Below are 22,876 nucleotides of genomic sequence, written 5' to 3'. Positions count from 1 at the left end.
TTTCGGATGCGGGATGAACTCCTACCAGCAGATCGTATGCGAGGAATTCAAGAGGAATTGGTGGCATTCTTTCTTGACCACGTGATCGCTAAAGATGGGGAATACCATGTGAACCCTAATCAGTTGAATTTTAATTAGGAGATTATTTTGTAAGAGATAATTATATTGTATATATGTAGCCAGTAGCATCGGATAGATATACGAGAACTTGTTGTTTGACCAATCTCTCAGAGAAGGAGGTGGTCAATATCACTTCTCTCTGTATGCATATGTTCATGACGATGTTCTCTTTCCTTCATTTGCTTACTAGCTAGCATGTCTAGTCCTCTCTATACGTATAGTATGCAGCGTCGACCAAGCATGGAGATAAGAGAGGACACTTCTATCTATTCATTAGCTAGCTAACACAATATATGAAACACCTAAATTAACCCCTCGAAACCCCCTAACCCCCCCCCTTTCAAAAAAACGAAAAACCCAGCACCTGAAATGCTGACGCGTGGATGCCTTTTGGTCCCGGTTGGTGTCACCAACCGGAAATAAAGGCCCCCTGCCTCGCCTGGCCGCACAGGCCACGTGGAGGCCCATCTGTCCCGGTTCATATAAGAACCGGGACTAAAGGCCAAGGGCATTAGTAACGACCTTTTAGTCCCGGTTCCGAAACCGGGACAGAAGGCCCTTACGAACCAGGACAAAAGGCCCTTTTTCTACTAGTGATGATTATGAAGTACTTGTTGTACTAGTAAATTCTTGCGACTGTAAAGAGGAAAGCGTCAAGGAGCCACAAAGGCTAGAGCCTAGCCTTGGAGGCATCTATCATGCTAAAAGGAGATCTTGCAACCATTTCCCGAGTGAATGGACATTGCGTCTTGAAATGTAGAGATATCCTTAGCATCCCAGTGAATTTCAGACCCTTTCCAAGGGCGATCAACGTTCATCCACTCACACCATTTCGATTGTCCATCCTGAATGTGGAGACGAGGAATGACAGAATAGTAGAGAGAAAAAGTCAACAAGCCGAAGGCGAGCATCGCTTGAAAGTAGCTACCCCTCCAACTTTGCAGTCGCGAAGCCATATTTTCCAAGGTTGGTCTTAGACCAACTTTCGTTATTTTCTTGATGTGTAATGCCAAGCCAAGATACTTGTAGGAAAATTCCGGTACCAGAATAGGGATATTAAGTAAAGAGCTTGCAGACCATCTGGTCACAAGCAATTGGAAAAAATGACACTCTTCCTAGGTTAGCCATAAGAGCATCTCCAACACTAGCCCTATAATTGGAACTAAAAACTAATTTTAGAGAACTCAAAAAATTTATGCTCCAACAACAACCCTATAATAGGACACCATGGATCCAACTGTTTCCCTAAAATAGGCACCAAAACATTGAAACTAAACTAAATCATTGCAAGTTCGATCCAAACATGCTAACACTGTAGTTTTAAACATGCAAACTTAAGCATCATTCAGGGATAAGCTTAAACATAGTTCAACTACAAAATTAGCAAAATCAACTACTGCAAACTACGAACAATTACAAAAGCCTACTCAACATTGATATTTTCCCAGCAATGTCAGAGCATGACTCATCATCATCCTCCTTCTTTACCTCGTCCTCAAACTCGAGCTCGATCACCCCGAGGGGTCAACCTCGTCCTCCTTCATCATCTTGTTGTGTTGCTCTCTATACTTGTACTTCTCTTGCATGTGGTGTGGATTTACCATCGCAAAACCTCGCCATAATATCCTCATTGCTCTGACGGATGTTGCACAACTCCTGGAACATCTGAGTATCACCTTTCCCATGGTGTTCATGATCTTCATGGGGGATTGATGAACTCTGCCATCTCCCGAGTTTTGATAACGGGGAAGTTCAAATTCATCTTTTCTCGACTGAAGACTCCAACAAGCTACATTGAAGGCGCATGCGACATGCTCCGACGTGTCAAACTTCTCGAGCCAATGGCGGTGACCACCGCACATGACCTTAGTCACGTAGCGGCCATAGCCCCATGGTAGGATGGCACATAAGCCTATTTTGCTCCTCGCCTTGCTACAGCATGGTGGATATCAAACGGCAGGAGGTGTCAACAATAGAGAGATGACGGGCGGCGGTGGATCTGCAACAGGGAAGTGCAACGGTAGCAGATTTGGTGGTGTCGAGACGCAAGTAATCGGATTTGATGGCCGCAGAGGTGGCGGACTCCGGGCTTAGTGTCGACGAAGACGTGGACCTAAACACACAACAAATAACTTTGCTCCCAACGAGTACAGAGAGGTTGTCAATCTCTCCGGCCTTGTAGTTTGCAAAGGATCAAAACACAAGCGGGAAAAGTAATAGTGTTTGCAACGAAAAAGTAAATGAAAACGGTAAATGGTGGAGGTGTAAACAAAGATGGTCATATGGACTGGAGTCACATGATGTTCACTAGTGATGTCTCTCTCCCAAAAGACGATAAACAACTATGCTTGGGTAAACAAATCAAAGTTGGGAAATTGACAGAATTATGAACGCACTGCAATGCTAGATATGCTACTTGATAGTTAGAGGTTCAATAGTAATGGGCAGTATGCCAAGACAAGTAGACCTTTTATTCATCAACATCTACTTACTAATCATCCACCTTGAGATATCTATCCAGAACATCTCGCCGTTATTAAGTTGCGAGCCCCACCCAACGTGTAAACTCAAAGCAACGGACAACTGCATTAACGAACTATGCGTAAGGTAAACAATCCTTGCAATCGTGATCACAAGCACCGTTGTTTTGTCCCTGTTGGCAACAACACATCCCCTAGTCTCATGTTTCTGTCACTCAAGCTAGACATCGAGGGGCATGAACCCACAATCATGCATAATGCTCCCTCTTGGAGTTGCAATCTACTACTCGGCCAAAGCAATAATTAGCAACGGAGAACATGCATGAATCACTAAGGAACATAATATATAAGGATAATCAAATATATAACTCATAACAATCTGAACATAATCTCATAATCCATCGGATGCCAACAAATCGAGCATAGCAATAGCAAGAGAATTACATAGATGCCTTGATCATGTTGGGCAACTCACAAGGACTAACCATTGAACACAAGATTGGAGAGAAGACATCACATAGCTACTAGTCATGGACCTATGATCCAGGGAGGACTACTCATGGAACGTCCGGGAAGCGTCCATGGCGGTGGAGAAGCTCCCAGAGGTCAATCCTCCCTCCGACAAAGTGCCGAGAATAGGTCTCGTGGTGCTCCCGATCTCGGAAATGCTGCGGCGACGGAACGACGGAGAAATTCATGATTCTGGACGTGATGGAAGGATTTTCTCGCGGGGGAGTAAATATAGGCCAAAGGAGGACACCGGAGGAGGTGGGACCCACCTAGGCGGCCTCTTAGCGCGGCCTATGGCCAGGCCGCACCCACAAGTCGCCTGGGAGGCCCATCTTTGGTGATCTGGAAGCTTCCATTACGCTGATTTTTTATATATTTTTCTTGGAATTGTTTGGACTTCGGAAAATTGGGTAAAAGCCCCTCCAAAATAGACATCAGCAGATAGAAACTGGTACTGGGTGCACTGAGTTAGTAGGTTAGTCCAAATATGTGTAAAATGATATAAAAGTGTAGCAAAACATATAACAATGTCACCCAAAAGATCATGGAACAAGCAGAAATTATAGATACGTTGGGACATATCACACCCGTACTGACCGGACCACTCATTTCCAACCAAAATGTAGGTCGGATATAGGGAGGCCCAGGCATGACCGGCCGCGTCCGTCTTGTTGGACTGACGGCCAGGTCCCACAGGGAATTGCCCACTTTGTCTCACTGGCAGGCATATCTCTTGTCAGGGTGTGAGCGCCATGTGGTGCCGCTCTGCCTCGCTGCCCGAGGCCAATGCTCGCGTCTTCACCCTAGGGAGAACCTCTTCCTCCCTCTTTGTGTCGTCATCCCAACCATATTTCTCTCTGTCTCCACCTCCCTTTCTCCTCGCCATTCGACATGGCTTGAAAAAATAAGACCATCTACACTAGGCTAACGCCAGACCGTCGATTCTAGATCGAGTAGGAGACCCAGGCGAAGCACGTCGCCGGCATTGCAGTTGGCCTACCTTCGAAGGAGGAAGAGGAGCAGCAGCTGGAGCCAGGGCAATAGTCGGTTCCAATGGAGGATCTGGATAATGAGGACGCGAGGGAGCCGGTGAAGGGGCTAGTGATAACCCGCAAGTATAGGGGATCACAACATTCTTCACGGGTAGTATTACACCCTAATTTATTGATTTGACACAAGGGGAGCCAAAGAATATTTATTGGTCTTCGCAGTTGAGTTGTCAATTCAACCACACCTAGAATTTCTTTGTGTAGCAAAGTTTTAGTACTAAAGTAACAAGATTAATAGGAATACTAATAGTAGCAATTATGATGGTTGTAAAAACAACAACAATAGTAGCTTAGCAAAGATCGATATGCGAAAAGCACAAACATTGGATCAGCCATGGATAGTTATGTTGGATGACATTTATCATGTAGGAGTTACATGCTGGAGCGACACATAACTAGCTCCAATTCATCCATGTAATCTAGGCATCTATTCTGTATATTGGGATACGTTCTTATAGTAAAAACTTGCATGGCATCTTTTAAACTATGCTCCCGTGGCAGCAGGGTCCATAAGTAAATCTAAGAGATATTAAGGCCTATTTTTAAGAGAGAACTGGAACAAAGCATTAACACATGGTGAATACATGAACTCCTCGTACTACGATCATCGCCGGAGATGATCCCAACTATTGTCACTTTGGGGTCTACGGATCATAATACATAACATGTGCATACAACTTGCAATATAGGATCCAAAGCACCCTCATATTCCTGAAAACATAATAGGTTTAGATCTGAAATCATGGCACCAGGGACCTAGTGACAACCATTAAGCATATCAATGTCATAGCAACATCAATCTCAGAACATAGTGGATACTAGGGATCAAGCCCTATCAAAAATAACTCGATTACATGAAAAATCTCATCCAATACCATCATCATATACCAAGCATATGAAGGAATTACTCACTCCCGGAGGTGAGCATCACGAAATTGTTGATGGGGAAGGGTTGGTGATGAAGACGATGTCGAATCCTCCTCTGAGTAGATCCAAATGTACTCCAGATCCGCCCTCCCGAGGAAACCATGAGGGGGGCAGCGGCTCCGTCTTGTATAATGTGATAAAATCTTCCCTCTGATTTTTTCCACAAAATGGAACTTATAGCGTTGGAGTTAGGTCAGCTGGAGCCACGAGGGCCCCAAAAGCTTAGAGGGCGTACCCTAGGGTGCGCCCTCCAGGCTTGTGAATCCTGGGTGGCCCCCTCTAGTGGATTTTTACGCTAGTGTTTTTATTAAATCCGAAATAATTCTCCATACATTTTAGCTCACTCTGAGAACTTTTATTTCTGGACAAATACCACACCATGGTAGTTATGCAGAAAACATCATTAGTTCGGATTAGTTTCATTCAAATCATGTAAATTAGAGTCCAAAATAAGAGCAACGGTGTTTGGAATATAGATACGTTTAGGACGTATAAATTCCCACAAGTTTAACTCATTGCTTGTCCTCAAGCAATTCAGTTGACAAACTCAAAGTGATTAAGAATTTTTTTACAAACTCTTATGTTCTCCCGGTTCAAAAAAGATCATAACTAACCATGTCGGTGATAACACTTATGCATTATATTTAGTCATGGCAATAATATAACCAACTAGCAAGCAATAATAAAATATCTGATATGCCAATAATTTGTCAAAACAACCATGATATAACATGATGATATGGTATCTCGCTAGCCCTTTCCGAAACTACAGAACATAAATGCAGAGCACCGCTGAGGTTCAGGTAGCGACTAAATAGTTTAGGCTAGAAAAGACCGATTCATGCTCACATCCAACATTAACTAGACTCAATGCATAAAAATGACAATACTGCTCTCAGGTTTGGTGCTCTGATGAGAAGGTGATGACTTGATAATAAAATAAATAGCATGAAACTAAGTAGAAAGGACCTTCACAGAGGGAAGTATTGATTTGCATATGTGCGAGAGCTCAAGGTTTAAAACTGAGATGAAATTGTAATTTTGGGTGGTATGCTTTTCCTGTCAACATCACAACTAGAGATTTCAGCGTCTTCCATGCTAAACACATTATTGGAGGTTCCCAAGAATAAATGTAAAGTTTACTCTTATCGACCATACATAAAAAGCCATGGCTAACTGAATTCATGCATGCCCTCCAACAATCAACTTTCTAGGGGAGTTTGTTTCATTTATTTTTGAATATGCAGGACTAGGCATCATTTTTACCACTCTCTTTCATGCAATCATATGCGAATAAATGCCAATCTTGAGAATAACCCGCTTAGCATGGAAGATACCAACCGCCCCGTCGCTCCATGAGCGGTACGAGCACACAAAACACATGTTTATTTGAGTGATTAGAGGTGGCACTTACAAATTTACTTGGAATGGTAGGTTAATACCGCATATAGGTAGAAATGTGGACTCATTTGGAACAACTTGGTTTAAGGATTTTGGATACACAAGCAGTGTTCCCGCTTAGTACAGGTGAAGTATAGCAAATAGATTGATAAGCGACCCGCTAGAGAGCGAAAATAGTCATAGTAATGCATTGAGAATAATTAACACTGAATGCTACCATGAGTAGGATATGAACACTCTGAATGTAAATATCAAGAAGGCTGAATTGGTTTTGAATCATATACATGTCTGCGCATGTGCCAATTCAACCTACTCGAATTACTCAGAGCATTCCGTACTAACACACTACATCAGAACCATTTTAATTCATGCCGACACACAAGATAAATAATTGTCCACTGCTAGATATTTAAGCATGTCACGAGAAACTATAATCTCTAATTATCATAATAGTAAATCCGTAAATAGGAATATGGAAAATTGCATTTTTGGAATTTGCAATAATGCGATGGGCGAACGACGGGAATTCAACCCGCGCATGGTAGATTCACAATCCACTGCCTTGATCCACATGCTGAATCGAGATCGAATGAGCTAAACATATTTACAAAAACGGAAAACAAAAAAGTTCGTACCAGTTTCCTTTACCACAATCACTTCATCAAATCATCCTCATTATTGCCTTTCACTTGCACGATCGAATGATATGAAAATATTAATAGTGCACCAATGTCGTGGACTAAGTTGGAATTTGCAAAACAATTTATTCAAAGGAGTAGACAAGGATAACATTGGTTTTTTGTTAGATGTATACTATTGCATCGAAGAGCCGTTTAGCAATTTTAGCATAGTCTTCTCCTTGCAACGACTCAAAGAAAAGAAAATAAATAGAGAAACACACTGAAATAGTTTTGGATTTTTAGTTTTTTCGTAGAAAGCGAAAAGAAAAAAATAAAAACAAGAACGAGAAAAAGTATTTACGCGGGAAAACTCCCAACAAGCAATAGAAGAATAGGAAATCTTTTTGGGTTCTTTTTAACACTAAAAATTAGAAAAGTGAGAAATAAAAACCAAAAATAACCAAGAAATATTTTTTGGGTTTTTTGAAACGTATTTTTGTAAACACACAAAAGGAAAGCGGAAATGGAACTAAACATGGACATACAATAAAAAGGATGAACAATGACAACTAGAATGAATGTGTGATTCATGAATATAATGTCGATGATAAATATGTACTCCCCCAAGCTTAGAATTTTGTCTTAACTTGGTCTGTGGTCACGGTTGGCCTGAATAAAACTCCTAGAAGTAGTTGGGGTTGTATTCCATTGCTGCCACGAACGCTTGGTTAGCTGCCGCATTCCGACGGGCGGACTCCTGTGCGGTCCTGTACCCCACAAGTTCCTCCTCAAGTATGAAGTACCTTTGTTTTTTCCTAAAAGTTGAAAAAGGAAGGAGCATGCAAGGTAATATGATAGACATCGCGCATGTTATATGTAAATTTGTATCAGAATGGTATATCTCCTCTCTTGAGCCTCTCTCGAGAAATGGTGGCGCTCCACATCATTATTGGACAGAGCTAGATGTCGCCAAAATGGTCTAAAGAAAATGAGAAGGAATTTAAGCTAGCTCGCTATTGGACAGAGCTAGATCGCCTTCAGAGGGTTCTCAGAAACATCATCAATCACGATGTAGCAAGAGAAGAGGGGATGTTCAACTTGGTAGTTTCAAGTCAAGAAGAATGAGAAATGAGAATGAAACATCAAAGTAGGGATATATATGCTCCTTTGTAGTCTAGAAAAACGTCAAAAACATTTGAAGGGTGTGATGACACAATGCCCGTTACCTTGTGATCTCTAGTTTATATGTATGTGTGTCATATGTTTATATATTTAACTTTTGACATTTTCTATATGTATGTATTTACTTTGTGATCTTTTATATATGTATATATTTTGAATATTATCGTGTGCTAAAAATAACAGATGGGACCACCAGAAGAATTGTTCGAGGGGTCTCCATGGTGGATAGGGAGAAGTACTATCTATGGACGTTGGAAAAGTATCGTGTAGACCACCTTTGGAAGACGATGTTAGCTTGGGTTAGAAGCATTCAGATGGCTAAGTATTCTAATCCAGCGATTGAGAAGATAGCTGAGAGGCAGTTCAGTGACCTAGCAGTGTACATCCTTGCGCATCTGATCCCGGATGATATGTCGTGGATCTAACCGGGTCTGAATCCAACCACCATACCCACGCTGGGCCAGGTAGTTCAATGGGTTCTTCGAGAGGCGAAATCTTCTATTCCTGATCAAGTGACCCATTGGGCCCCGTTCGTTCCATCAACTACTAATTCTTCTAGTATGTGTGGCTTCTACTAATGCTCTACGTGTTGAATATCGACCAACACTCATTTCACTCCTAAACAAGTCGTCAAACCATTAATTATGTGATGAACGACATATATACTCTTATTATTGTAACTAGGGTTTGAGATGATATGGTGCTCATGAAGATAATGGTGAATATTGTTCTTCCCGCGAAGGAGGAAGCGTTGGTCATAACGATGGCTTCGATCTCCCCCTCCTGGAGGGAAGTTTCCTCACAATCTCTTTGCCGGAGATTAAAAGGGCCTCTGCCTTGATTTATGCCTCGAGACGGAGGCGCTTCATCCCAAAAGTATCCCTATGATTTTTTTAGGGTAAAACACACCATATAGGAGATGAGGAGGGCCGGGAGACCTGCTGGGAACCCACAAGCTAACATGGCGTGCCTAGGGGGTGGGCGCGCCATGTTGGCTTGTGGCCAGCCGATGGCCCCCCTCTTGTATATTTTTTGCCCAATAATTCTTATATATTCCATTAAATTATCCGTGAAGTTTCAGGTCATTTGGAGTCATGTGATTTTAGAGCCTTTTACTTGGTTTTCAAGTCCAAAATTCCAATTTCTAGTGATTTCCCTCTTCATAGAGAAAAGGAATAAGAATTGTATCGTCATGAGTAATTATGGACAAGTATTACATAGATATCATTAAGAATTCATGATGAAAATTCATGTCTCATCGTTCCATCCATTTATAATATAGTAATGGAAAGAAATGTGAAATGCATGGGATTATTTACTTGTAAAAAAATGACAAGTGTGTGGGATTGGCGATTTACTGTTGAGAAATATCGAGTTTTATTTTGGTGGATTATTGCGGAAAAAATTGTCTATCTTTTAGGAAGGTGATCTCATATTTATTATGCTAAATTCTTAATTTCGTAATATCTACAATATTGAATTGAAGAATATACAAGTCGGATCACGCGAATCAATTCGGTTTCTAGTGGGAGAGTGACAAATCAGCATGTAGAGTGGTGGTGGGAGGTGAGGCAAAAATTAACCGCTGAGGCAAAAATAAACCGGAGTAGCGACCTAACAACACCCCCTTTTGGAGTAGAGAAGAGTACACACATGGTTGAAAAACTTTGTACTATTAATTATATGTATCTATAATTAAGTGTGAGAGTAACTAATTAATTGCATTAATAGCTCGATTTCATAATTGATTGGTCGTGGAAAAAACCCTAGTTAAATGGAATCAACTAATTGCATGCGTAATTAATTGCCTAGCTAATTAATTGCATTTATATATTAATTTTGCAAAATATTTGGTGCTTGGTTTCTGAATTGTTTTACATTAATGAGTGGGTGAGTACCAACCAACGATGTATGAACTCCCCATTTAGAAGTAGAGAGTGTTAAAAAAATGGCAAGTGTGCCGAATTGGCGATTTATTATTAAGAAATATCCTATTTTAGTTTAATATATTATTGCGTAAAAAATGTCTATCTTATAGGAAGGTGATCTCATATATATTATGCAATTTCTTAATTCTTAATTACCAAATATCTAATTGAATTGAATCAACATCCACCAAAAGGGTATACAAGTAGGCTCGGGCAAATCGATTCGGTCTTTAGTGGGAGGGTGAAAAAGCAGCATGGATGGAGGTGATGGGAGGTGAGGCAAAATTTAACCAGTGAGGCAAAAATAAGCCGGAATATAGTCCTACCAATTCCCCCTTTAGGAGTTAGAACATAGAGACACAGCTGAAAAAACATTCTACCGGTGATTATATATATCCACAATTAAGTGCGTAACTAATTAATTACTTGCATTAGTATCAAGATTTCATAATTGATTTGTTGTGGAAAAATCCTTAGTTAAATGGACTTAATTAATTGCACGCATAATTGATTATCTCACTAATTAATTGCATTAATAGATTGATTTCAAATCGATTCGATGCTTTGTTTCGAAATTATTTTAGATTTAGGACTGAATGAGTAGCAACCAACCATGTACAGACTCTCCCTTTAGAGTAGAAATCTGTCAAATCATATGTTATTAATTAGTAACACGATACGATCTCTTGTTAAATAGGGAAAGGATCATGCCGAAAATTAATGGGCGGGTATAAACCAATCCTTCTCAATAATTGTTCATATTTTCCCTCTATTTCCATCAATTAATAGAAAATATATTTAAATTATCATTGAAGTCCATTCCTCAATATAACATGGTAGCCATATTATTATTTCTGCTACAACTCAGACAAAACATCCTCAATTCCCACCATCAACGTCGCTGTTAGCCAAGATGAGGACTGCCCTAATGTGCGTGACTCTAATGTTGCTCATGCTACCATCATCATCAGGTACTCGTTTGTTCCTAAAGTACCACATGCTTTAACAACTAATCCGACGAGAAACTAGACATGTGATTATCTATTAATACTCATTTAGTGAAAAATTTCAGATGCTAGAACCTTTGAAACTTGTATTCATACCTATTCTGGGTCGGGTGAAACATGCAATTCCACCAACTGTGATGAAGTATGCCGTTATGATAACGTCCATAATCCTCTTTGTTATGGGTGGTGCTCCTATAGGTCCAAATGCAATAAAGACGGGTGCATATGCAAGTTGTGTAAGAACATTTGATGCACATAGATGTAAGATAGAAGGGCATGTTTACATTGAATAACGTCGCATCAACTCTAGTAGCTGGAAGATTGCTAAGAACTTGTATTCTTCCCAAAGTTATATTAAATTACTAAGTGATTGCGCATGTGTTGGTCTTGCAAGTGTGTTTACAAGTAATCGTACCAAAAAAACATGTGGTGTTTGGTTCAACGAGTGGTAGATGTTAAGAGAATGATATTACGATGCAATCACACATTGCTACACGGTGGAGGATAAGTCACGAGAAGAGAAAGGTTGCACATCTTGACACCAGATTTTGACATGGAACAAAACAATATTAAGATCGATTGAAATGAAGAAGTGCTCTGCATAAAAAAAAAATCTGTAGTGCTGTCATGAACATCTTTGAAGTTTGGGCCATCGCTGTCCGATCTCATCTCGAAGGCCAAAATTATGCTCAAAGTACTGAGATTTCATATTCACAGTATTGTTCAGCCGATTAAGTCCTAGGATGACCTTGTATGAGAACATGTTCGGCAAGGGTTGTCTTTGTCTCATCAAAACAATAGAGTTTGATATAAACATCATCTCAAACAGATGTCGTATGCAAAAGTTCTAGCCATTAGAGTCCGACCCTACCACGAGGCAAAATGTGACGTGAGGGATCAGACAAGCACCTATGTGATGTCTGATGGGTGGCGCGAGCTGTTCGGCCCTCAACACGGCCTAGAATGGAAAAACTGACGACACAAAAACATTTTTGTCTCATCAAGCCGATTGACTTTGATATATAAAACATCTCAATCTGAGGTCATATGCAACCTGAAGATGGAAAACAAGATCAGGCTAAAGTTTGAGTCGAAAAATCCAAATAAAAAGACTTGCGGGCAAAGTGGTTGCCGGTCATGGGAAAAGCTTGCTGGGGAAGAGCCTTCCGGCAAAGAGCATGATAGGTGAAAAGCTTGTCGGGTGAAAAGTTTGCCGTGTGAAAGCTTGCTGGAGCAGTGAAAAATATAAATTTTGGGCAATTCGAGTAGAAGCTAAAGACGGACTCAAGTGATTATATAGATGGCCTCGTATGGAAAAGAGTTCTATATGATAGTTTTGCATATAGTCTGAAACGGACAGATTTTCTTTTGGAGTCATCATCATTTGAGATAATATACGGCCTACGAAATCTCTATAAAACTCGGACAACCTTGTCAGCCACAAGACCAAATATGACTGAAAATTAAAGTTGACCTCTTAGAGTATTCAAGATGGCCTTATTTGGAAAAGTGGTCAACAGAAGACACTAATAGGGAAATGGCTAGCCACAACTTATGTTGGTGGCGCGTAAATTTGGCACGACGTCAGCACTATTTTTTTCAAATAACATAGAGTTGGACGAAATAGTATGGTAGCTTTGTGTAGTTAGTGCTGGCGTGGATTTAAAGTGGAACACCATCAAAATGTGGGCCCTGCCGAGCTGACTAGTCAGAATATATTGCTGGCGTGAGATGTCCTGTGGCGCCACAAATATATTATGTAGTATTGTCGGCCATTATTCGTGTACGCCGGTACTAAGTTTGGCCTACATAACCTAGTGTTAGGTAGCCCCTTTGTTTCTCAAAATAAATGCACTTTCAATTCTTCTCCCTAACTAGTTATAGGTCCTCTTAGTTATGGACTCAAGTCGGAGAAGCGTGTCAAAGTTTGGGATTTCGCCGCCCTGGCCGAGCTCCTGTCTAGCCCTCTTGGCTATGCCATGAGCTCCCCGAATTATCCTGCCGCAACAGCGCCACTTCCGTTCATTCTGGCAGCTACGCCACCAGCATCGAAGATATCGTCCCTATGCTCCTTTGCGGTTGTCGACGCCCTATTGATAAGCATATGGCACACATAGAATGTAGTCCATAGCGAGAGTTCTACATCCACACCAACCGTGGAAAGATACATATATGACAAAAAAATACCTCTTGATATATTTTTATATAATTTGCACAATTCAACTCCTCTAGTGTGGCTCGCATCAATATGTGATCTATATATATTGTGATCCATAGAAAACAGAGGAAAAATATTGCTTCACATGGATATGACTTGCTCTCGTTCAGAAGTACGTAAGCGGGTTGCTCAACTATTCCATTAGACCACTCAGACGACAAATATATGAGATGAAACTCGAGAACAATGTGATGCAAGGCCAAATCAAAAAAATTAATATGCTTCGATATGCACTTTGAGCCGGTTGCATGCTTGGCCTATTTCTCCCAGCAGGATCGATGACAACATTTTTTTCATGGTCGTCATCACACTTAATTCTGATGTTCTTAGTCTTGATTTAGTAGTAAATTATAATTTCTATTGTTAATTATCCTTATGTATTGTATATATGTAAGCACACCACATTAACTAATGAAATCTATGTTGTTCTCATCTTTATGTATTATCTTTTAAACTTTTATTTTAATTCTGTATATATACTCACAAAAAATGAAATAAATCATACTTAATGAAATAAAAATGTAACAAATAATAAAGTAAAACCAAATACATAGGAAATGAAGTAGGCCACGTGGGCCAATGCTACCAAACACACCATCGTGTGTCAAATCCAACCACCCATATACACCCGATATATTCCCCACCCAAACACTCCAAATAATTTTCCAACCACCCGACTCTGCAGCCGCAGGCAACAACCAAGCCCTCGGTCGCGGTTGCCATCTCCGACTCCACACCACCGCCGTATCAACCACGCCATTTTCGTCTCCACCTCCACTGTCGTCGTCGCTGTCTCCGTGCCTCCACCGCCGCGGGATAAAGGACCTGCCAGCCCCGTCGCCTCCACATCGTTGCCGTCATCTCCGTTGCCATCTTCTCTGATGTGGTCTTCATTGTCATCTTCTCCACCACTTCCGTCAAGGACTCACCAATCCCGTAGTCTCCATCGCCGGTGAGTAATTGTAGTGTCGAATTTAGTGTAGTTGTATAGTGTAAGAACATAGTGTAAAATTTTAGGTAGTTGTGCATTGCAAATTTTAGTGTAGTTGTGTACTGTAGATTTTAGTGTATAGTTTTGTAGTGCAAATTTTTAGGGTAATTGTAGTTCCATATTGTATTGTAGTTCTGTAGTGCAGATTTGTAGTGTAGTTGTGTAGTGCAGTTTTTAGGGCAATTGTAGTTGCAGATTGTAGTGTAGTTGTGTAGTGCATATTTGTGGTGTAATTATAGTTTTAGATTTCAGTTATAATTGTAGTGTAGTTACTATAGAAACTTTTATTTTACACATACATATATTCTCTAGTTACATTCTCTAGATTGTATATATATGTGTGTGTGTGTTGTGCAGGTACAGTCAAATGGCTACAAAAGGGGACTAAGTACTATACAACCATCACAAAGGACAATGTTGTCCACTAGCTTGGACACTGGGACACCCGAGAGTTAGGGGCACGCACCTATGATGCAAAGACGGTTGAGTGTCATAAGGAAAAAATGATTCTGAACTTCCCTGGTTGACATGACTATGTGTCATTCCTTGTGCCGGAGAACATAAGCATATGCACTATGGCTGAGGAGAAGGAGAAACTTCATGTCGTGCAATAGTTGTTCGACCCATTTTGTGACCGAGCTTGCGTGAGATGAGAAAATCTTAGAGACCAACAAAAGGATGCTCCATCAGTATGCCGCGAGGAAGAGCGTAGAGGGGGATCCCGTAGATTGGGATAACCTCGAGGCACGGGAGGAGGAGGAGGAGTTGGTGCATCCGCTACAGTGTCATCGCAAGGACGACCACGGGGCCGGCCCCTGTGGCCAGTAGCTTGGTAGATGGTGGATGTAGTACTATAGCTAGTTATTTCGTATATGAATGACTATTTAACTTGATGCATGTTATTATATGTTTGAATCGTGCACCATTTGTAGAATTTCTTAATTACTAGTATATGTTCTATTTTGATGTGTTGGTTATTTAGTATAATGATCTATGCTTGCTTTGATCAACGATATTGATAACAGTAAATGGATGTACCATGTAAGAATTGTGGTGCTTTGAGATGCCACAAGGATAGTAAGTTCTTCATCGATCTTCCGAAAGACTTCATCACTAAGACGATATATATATATGATTTAGTGCAAAATGTTATAATTTAGTTTCATATGGTACGGTTGTGGCTGAAATAGTCTAACTAGTTATTTTTTCAATTTTACTCAGGTCATCCCTTGTGGGGCAAGGCATGACTTCTTCGAGTTCCGCTTGATACAACCATCATATTCAAATGCACCCTCATGAAGATTGTGATGACCCAATGATTCAATTGTCTTGTCACCACTGAGCCAACCCGCACATATTTTCGTTTCCCTGGTTGGACAACTCTTGCAACTGCTTACGAGATGGAAGTTGGGAGAGAGCCACGTTCTACCTTGACTACGATCATGACGAAATCATGGTGTACCTGCTGGCAACGATGATGATGGTCTACTCACTCCACAATATGATCCTGACTCCACACACCGTAATGTCATGTTAGCTAGCTAGTAGGCTTACAATTACCACCTCCTGTTTCTTTGAACTTGTGTACTTCTGTTATTTGCCTACTTTTGATATTTTTTTGAATAATGTCAAATAAATGGGTAATTTTGAACATAGATTATGGTATTTGAATTGTGTTGTTTAATTACTATTCTAAACTTTGATTATGTTGTCATTTTGGTTTGATCACGCTTATGTACAGATTTTGTTTAAATCGTAAAATGAAATTGCTGGCGTCGCACTAACATGCAATGCCACTACAGACATATATTAGTGCTAGCGTTGGCCTTGTGGCACGCCATAAACATGTCAAATACTGTTGGCATCATCTCCAACACCAGCACTATTTTTTAAGAGTGTCGCTATATTGGTGGCGTCGGGTGTGTACCCCAGCAAGGCCATCTTTTCCACGCCATAGCTAGGCTTTTCTACACTAGTGGAAGTTTTTCGTCTTGTCGAAACGATTGATTCTGATATAAAAATGTCTCAATCGGAGATCATATGCAGGTTGTGTAGGCCGTGCAAGGAGCAAGACACAAGTTTGATCCAGCTTCGGGTTGAATCCGAGTTAGACAAGAGTTGGGATTCTAGGACGTGAATTGATGTAATTTTCAAGGAAAGCCTAGATGCATCCTTTGCTTGTACAAGAAGTCAAGCCGCCTCTTATATAGAGTGAAGGTGATGGCCAATTAAAAGAACACACAATCGAACAAATCAATCTATACTAGCTTTTCATCTATGTTTTTTTCTCCATTGTTTTTTCTCTCGTTCTTCACTGTTCCTCTAGTATGAGAGGTGCGAATCCGGAGGCTCTAGGGGAGCAAATTTACCTAGGGCAGTGCATAGCCGCCGCACTCCCTCACAAGGTCCCTCTCGGGCAAGTGAGGCTTCTGGTCTACAAAATCGTCCGTTGAGTGTCTAGCGTATCATGCTGTTGGTCGGGTCTCCTTCGAAGTGAGCTGCGGTGCATCACTCCCGGCGTCGAGGGTAGACGTGACATATTCATGTATCAACACACCTTTTGATGACTCCGCTGGGGACTAAAGACCAATCATCATCATCAGCCATCATGTCTGATCTTCCCAACCCATCTGAGGTAGACGCCGATAACATCATTAAGCCCAATCTTGATGAAATATTGGCTGATCATCGCCAAGCTTATGACGAGTACAAGAAGACACGTGAAGAGAAGGAGTTGGGGGAGCTCCTTGGAAACTTCAAGAAGGACCGCCAAGGAAATATCACTCTGATTGAAGAAATCAAACTGCCTCATATTCATGTTGGGCAGGTTAAACCCCATGGGAGTATCACTTTTTCTCCTGAGTAGTAGGCTTAGATTGAGAGTCGTACTGATAATGCTAACAATCTAGTCTATCAATATTTTTTAGACAACTAGCAGGGTGGCCCTCGCAAATGTGAGGGCTAGATCTTTTTGTATGAAAATGTTGTTTAGTTAAGTTTATGTTTTGCACATATTTTACGCTCATATTTACCACTTTTATTGTATAATACACAATGTTATATACATTGGTACATTTTAAGGTTTGAATTCCATATTTATGCTATATGTGAACATATGATTAATTAGGTTGCTCATAGATAAGAAAAATGAATTATGAAAAAATATGTAAAGATATTGCTTCATATCTTTGGAATAACATGTTTACACAGTCCTAAATCGACCTACAAGAACACACACCAAATTAATAGACTATGTGCACATTCGCTAGTCAGGTGCCCTATCTTTTCTAGATTGGGTATGTAGATCAATTGGTGTTCTTCATATGGCTATTTAGAGTAATCTTACTTTAGTCCTAGTTTGCGTAGTTGCGTAGTTGTGTGATTCATGCATGCATTAATAATTGGATCTTATAAGAAGTAAAAGTATAACAAATATATTGCTATCACAGCCTAAGGCCTTGGCTTTTGTAATCAATGGTGGCCAATCACACATCCAAATCACTTAGTATTAACTCAACAAATTTGTTACGTTGCCGATAGTAGAAATTATGTAGAGAGCATATATTTTAAACCGTGATAGTATTAATTTGTATATTTTCTCTAATTATCTTCATGCTATCACGACACATACTCTTTAACACAGTCAATGTATCCTATTGCTCAAGTGTAGGTATTATTTCATGTAATATTTCCAAATCACATATAAAAAACTTATCACTTTTTACTGTCTTTTCACCATGTATCCTATTTCTCATAGGTGAACTTAGCATGTTTCATAATCTACACTACCACCCATCACACATTTTTAAGATTCGTATGCATATAGCACACCTTCTCGTCCTAGCATGGGAGGAAAGTTGTGGCAGGGAAGGAAGGTCTAGCTATTGTGGTTCTTCCATGAAACGTCCTAGCATACTTATCAGTTTCATTAGAGATGTAGTTTTAGTTAGTTAGGGTTTGTAATCCTATGTATAGAGGTGGAAAGGGACTGCTCTAGAAATTTATTGAAGTAGGACTCTAACAATCATAACTTTGTGGTTTGTTTGTCCCACCCATACGTGCATGATCATCGCATCTTGTGAAATGGGATAATATTTATTCTACACATCTCATTAAATCGTAGCCATAATTTATAGATCTATTCGTCCAAATAATTTGAATGACGTATATCAATCTGGTGTCTAGAAAGGAACCCCTATTGTGCGTGTAATATATGACATATTCATAGGTGTTTAAAAGAATTATATGTAGCATATACTTGAATAAGAAAAATAAGAAATACTTTGTTCATTAGTTTTATAATTATTATTGAAATTAATGAATATTTAATATTTCTTATGTCTCCATCGGATTTTTAAGGCTGCTACTATAAAATGTGAGTACCACGTGTAGCTTTTTATAAAATTCTCTAGCGATTTGAGTTCTGAAATATTTGTATTCCTTTTTGTGTTTTGTACCCAACACACATATAAAAAATGTATTGGTATTGTGTGTGTTTTGCGTCTCTGTCTGTGCTGCGTTCGAAAGAAAAATACTACGTACGCATATTAATTATTTTATTTCCTATCATATTGAATAACCATACACTTTTTCTTCCACTCCATGTTCCAAGTTCCATTTTTTGACTAACAATAGGAAAGATTCACCGGGATTTAAATCTAAACATTTGTAGTTGAGTAATTGCTATTGAATCTAAAGATCAAATTGTGTAACCACCCTTTGTTTGTTGTATGCTTCGTATAGTTGTGTCTCAATATCCACATTAGTACATGCCCTGCCTCCAAATACTTCAATTTGTAGCTCAATTAACTCTCGGTGTATATGGCACTTGACCATCTACCAAAGCACTTGAATTTTTCACTATATATTATTTAACGTTGTCAAAACACATACACTTTCTCTCTATCACTCACTCTCTCTTTCCTGCTCTCTTTCTCTCTTTGTATCTCGTGGTGGATTTGAGCTCTATGTTATTTTTGACTCTACCATATTTAATAATATATGGTTTATCTCTTGCAATTTTGTTTTCCTTGGTCATTAAATTTCCTGTAAATCATCTTCGTGTCACTAACATCATGTCGTGTTCTCTCTTACTGTGCCCATATTTGTTTTCTATTACTCACTATATTTAGCATGACTGAATAAAAAAATACTTGAGATGGCACGTTGTTTATAGTCCCTAGTTTCGTAATCAAAACATCATTTTGGTTCACGTTTGATACAATGCTCACACTAATACCACAATAGAACGATCCATATGTTTCTTTTACTTGATGACTTGCATGCATTGAAGCTGGTTTTCATACATGAGTATATTTTGATTGTTCCCAATGAAGCATACTTTTTCAGTGACCATCAAAGCGTAGCTCAACTCATATTCGCCTAAGTCATGTCGACTTGTTTTTCTGTTCTATGGAATCCATTCATGTAGGTAGACTTAAGGTTGCTAATAATAGCCATTAGTTAGTATATGTTGCATACGAAGAGAATTCTCACACTGTTCTAGATTTAGTTCACATGTAAGAGTAACTACCGATTTAAAATAAATAAAAATTTTACTTTGCGAGATGTTTTTTTGCAAGAATAATGTCCATGATGTACTGATGGTAAAAAAAATTGAATTAATACTATATCAGTCCCAAATTAAGTGTGGTTGATCTAGTACAAAATATGTACTGGTTTAGTAATAAATCTGTGACACTTATTTCGGGATGGAGGGAGTATAAAAATAGACTTTTATTGTATATGTGCCTTCTACTCAAAATTATTTGTATGTAGTATACTATAACTTAATTTCCAATTTAGCTTTGTAGACACACAATTGGATACTTTTCTATTTTCTTATATCATTCATGATGTCATCTAACATATGCTATCTGGATAGCTATTCTATCTAGTAGATGTGTTAGGACCTGTATTTAGCCATATGTACTTAGATTTGAAAATGGATGGACTCTATGTATATATATATATATGCGTAAGGGACACATATTTTTTCAGTTGACCCAATCGGTTAATAAATTGTACAGCCGAAACATAAGTTAGTCCTTTTAGACGAAAAATATATTAATTTATCACTAGTGGGAACAGGGCCTATAGTCCCGGCCCGTAAGTGGCTTTAGTCCCGGTTCACCAACCGAGACCAAAGAGGCGGGACTAAAGGCCTAACCTTTAGTCCCGGCTCTGTTCCAAGCCGGGACCAAAGGTGCTCCACGTGGGCGCCTCGGAGGGAGTACCTTTAGTCCCGGTTCTACTTACGAACCGGGACTAAAGGATCCGTCTGTTTATTTTGTTTGTTTGACCCGAAAAGGTAGATTTTTTTCAATTTTTTTCAAATTTGATTTTTGAATATTTTTATGTTTTATTCCAATTTTCAAATCTTTGAATTATTTGACAATTTAATATCTAATCATCCATCCTCACTGCTGTAGCATGGATCACTCATTTCAAATCGTCTAACTTCCCGGCCGATCACCCGTCCTTTCACTGCTTCAGCCCGAGCACGCTTAACTTTCTTGTTCTATCGCCCCTAGTTGCCAAGTGTGCACTTGTTGTTTTCCTGACAATAGTAAGCTATCAATCCTAAACAACATGGGTCTTAATGTCATGTCACATGATTTAATTTTTTGAATTACAAACAATTATTAAAATAAACTTAATAAGTAACAATAATAGTGAATTTCAATGAAAACAACGTAATATTTTTAAATAAAATTATTTTTTCTTTCTTTTTTTGAAAAAACTTCTTTTTGAAATAACTTTTTTTCCATTTGGAATTTTGAGCATGTGAAAAAACTTCACCGGGCAAGCCCGGGTGAAATCGAGTACCAATTTTTTCTAGTTTTTTTTTATATTTTTTTTTGGACGTCGTATTCAAAAGTTATGGCCGTTTATTTTTTTTCCTTTTTTTGCAAAAACGGTCAAAATTCATATCTCAAAATTTCTATACCGAGTAGACACTAAAACCTAACAACATCTCAAAGGATTTTATTTTTTCAAGATTTTATCATTTTTTTTATTTTTTGAAGATTTTATCATTTTTGTTTATTTTCTACAAAACTCAAAGTATCAAGGTTTCAGACGAAAACCCATCTGCTACAAAGGCATTCTTTTTAAATTAATTGAACTGTAGATTTTTTTTGTGCATTAAATATGCACCATACTACAACATGTTAAAATCTACAAAAATAACTAACTAAAAATAATAAAAAACAACAATTAAATGACTAAATCAACTATATAAGAAAACAATATTTCTTTAATGAAAATTCTAATTTAAATTATTCTAAAAATAACCAAATAAATCTTACTGTGACAACAATTAATCTAACACATGAGTGGGAGCAAAAATAATTAAATTAAAAACTATTTGTAAACTCAAGTTATTCAAAAACTGGGTTTGAAGTAAATTTAAATAAATTCAAATTTAAACCATTTAAATTTGAAAACTAATGACACAAACAGAAACTAGACAAAATTTTGAATCTAATGCAAAAAGAATCAATCAAAAACATCAAATATCCTAAAAGATATAAGCAATTTAAAACAGAAACTACAAACAAGAATTTAAAAACAGAAAAAAAATCTGAACACCTTTAGTCCCGGTTCGTGTCACGAACCGGGACTAAAGGTCTACCCTTTAGTCCCGGTTCAAGACACGAACCGGGACTAAAGCCTCCAAACCTTTTAGTCCCGGTTCGACTTACGAACCGGGACTAAAGGTCCCATTTGAACCGGGACTAATGCCCGGCCGACGCCTTTGCCGCTTGAACCGGGACTAATACTAACATTAGTCCCGGTTCGTAAAGGAACCGGGACTAATGTGTTTTTCGAGCTGGGACGAAAGCCCTTATTTCTACTAGTGTATTACGCGTGTGCAAATATATACATGTGACATGTGCCTTTGTTTTGCATGGACACGTAAACGGTGCCTGTTAGTGCAAATCCGATTGGTTCTCTATACACACATGCATATCCGATTCTTGTACGGGACGTCAAAAAAGAAAAGTTTTTTTAGAAAAGGAGGATGACTCCCGGCCTCTGCATCTGGGAGATGCATGCGGTCATTTTATTGATTCTTTATTAGGACCTTACAAAGCAGTACAACAATATGTCTGAATCCGTCATCTTGGCAACATCTGTCGCTACTCCTATCCATATGATGAAGGGTGCAAGCTGGATCAAATACCCATACCTCTCACCTAAGCCTAACATCTAAAGCCGGAGACCCTAACCGAGCCACATACCGGGTCCGGGGCACAAACCGGTCCGACGCACTCACATGTGTCGTCGCCGCCATCTTCCACTGGTCCATCTCCAGATCAGATAGAGGTACTGATACGTCTCTAATGTATCTATAATTTTTGATGGTTTCATGCTATTATCTTGTCAAACTTTGGATGTTTTGCATGCCTTTTATTTATTTTCTGGGACTAACTTATTA

At 39.1% G+C, this 22,876-nt stretch overlaps 1 long non-coding RNA gene across 1 annotated transcript; it reads left to right on the top strand.

The window, feature by feature from the left end:
- The first annotated feature begins 10,946 nt into the window (after window positions 1-10,946).
- LOC123440664 lies at window positions 10,947-11,601 on the top strand. The gene is made up of 2 exons (XR_006630341.1): window positions 10,947-11,188; window positions 11,290-11,601. It is a non-coding gene; the product is annotated as an uncharacterized LOC123440664 (long non-coding RNA).
- Window positions 11,602-22,876: the final 11,275 nt, after the last annotated feature.

This window comes from Hordeum vulgare, chromosome 3H (assembly GCF_904849725.1).
Source record: "Hordeum vulgare subsp. vulgare chromosome 3H, MorexV3_pseudomolecules_assembly, whole genome shotgun sequence".
Lineage (NCBI taxonomy): Eukaryota > Viridiplantae > Streptophyta > Magnoliopsida > Poales > Poaceae > Hordeum > Hordeum vulgare.
Note: the sequence above shows the minus strand (reverse complement) of the source record. Positions and strands in the feature narration are given on the sequence as shown.